The sequence below is a fragment of the Budorcas taxicolor genome, chromosome 11, assembly GCF_023091745.1.
Source record: "Budorcas taxicolor isolate Tak-1 chromosome 11, Takin1.1, whole genome shotgun sequence".
Lineage (NCBI taxonomy): Eukaryota > Metazoa > Chordata > Mammalia > Artiodactyla > Bovidae > Budorcas > Budorcas taxicolor.
Genome location: NC_068920.1, coordinates 162,928,873 through 162,930,708, shown reverse-complemented (window position 1 = coordinate 162,930,708; position 1,836 = coordinate 162,928,873).

Sequence of the window (1,836 nt, the reverse complement as noted above, 5' to 3'; positions counted from 1 at the left end):
GCCGAGGGCCGCGGGCCGCGAACCTCACGCTCGCGCCCGTCCGCGGGCCGCGGGCCGCTGTCCACCGCCCGCCCGTCGTCCGTCCGTCCGTCCTCGCGGGCGGGAGGCGCCGAGGAAGTGATGCGCGCGACGCCGCCCCTCCCGCCGTGGCCGTGATGTCACCGCCGCCCGCGGGGGAGGGGGCGCGGGCCGAGCAGCCAGTCCCTCCCGTGTTCGCTCGGGTGGGGGAGGGGAGACGGCGGCGCCGGGGTGGGGGCCCCCCGCGGGGCGGGGGCGGGGCGGAGCCTTCGGGGGTTCCTCTGGCACAGGCCCAGCCGGAGGGTGCGCCCCCAACGCCCCCCGCCACGGTGAGTGCGGCGGAGGGGCTGGGCGTCAGCCTCGCTTTGGGGGCTTCTGGGGCCTGGCAGGCCCCTTCTTCCACCTGGTTGGAGGGCCTCCCGCCTTTGTTTGGCAGGTGACCCCTCCTCCCTTCGGTGGTCTTCTGCCTTTTCTCTGGGCCAGCCCCAAGGTGCCTCGGCCACTTCTCCAAATGGGCAGTGGGTGCAGGCACCCCGGGGGTGCCCCTCCGCCCACTTTGGCAAGGCCATCCCCCACGTGAATTGAGGCAAGTGGGAGGGTGGAACAGCTTCAGGCAGGGCCTGAGTGTGTGTGTGTGTGTGTTGGGGGTTGGCTGTGTGTGTGTGTGTGTTGGGGGTTGGTTGTGTATGTGTGTGTGTGTGTGTGTGTGTGTGCGTGCGCGCTGGGGGTCAGCTAGCCTGGGAAGGCAAAGATTCTGCAAGCCTGCCCACCCCGCTGCATTTCTCACTTCTGAGACCGTGGTCGGCAGCCTCCCCACACCCAAGCTTGGTCTTCTCAGCTGTCTGTGAAAACCGTGGAAGGCTGCAAGTAGAGTGGCCGGGCTGTGCCCACCCACCCGAGTCCAGCATCTCAGCACCCGGCCGCCTCCTCTCCTGGGGATTCCTGGGGGCCCTGACGGGTGACGTGGCCTCGCCTCCACCCCCTGGGTTCTGACTGCTCTGGGGGGGTGGTCTCATAGGTTCTGTCCTGGACCCTTCTCAATCTCTGCCCTCCCAGTGCAGCCAGAGAACTCCAATCTTGGAAAAGTTGCTGCAACCCAACGGGACAGGGACGCGTCTGGGGACGGGAAATGGGCTGCTTTCCCCTGGGGGCACGCTGGCCCCTTCCCGGAGCACTGCCCTAAGGTCAGGAAGATGCCAGCCAGCCAGGCCGCCCCAGCCAGACACTCCACCCCAGCCAGGACCCTCGGCAGAGTGCAGCCCACAGGACCCTGGCTTCAGGCAAAGGCAGCGTAAATAAACATGAGATTAAAAAAGGGCTCTTGGCCCCGAGCTGGTCTGTTTTTCCTGCGGAAGAGGCAGCGAGGATGAGAACCATCTGTGCCCAGAGCGCAGCGGCCGGCAGCTCAGCCCACACACCCTCCCCTGGGGACCACAGGAGCCAGGCAGGGCCTTGTTCTCAGGCCTAGCCATGGCCCCCAGCTGGCCCGTACAGAGCGCGGGGTGCTGAGGGCAGCCCCAGGCCTGCCTCCTTGGGACACCCATGGGCTGGCATCAGAGGACGGGGGCCACTGTGGGCCCCCCACCTGTGACAGGCCTGAGCTCAGCATCCCCAGGAGGTCACCACTGTGGGCCCCCTACGGTCCCCTGGGTGCGCGGCCCAGTGCCTTGTGTCAGGAAGGCGGCCCTTGTGGTGATATGCCGTGGGTGGCAGAAAGGGGGCGGTCCCTGCAGAGGGATGGAGGGGGTGGGCGTCTTCTCTCTTCCTTCCTGGGAGTAAGGAGACCGGTGGGGAGCTGGAGTCCCTGGGCTGGAAGGG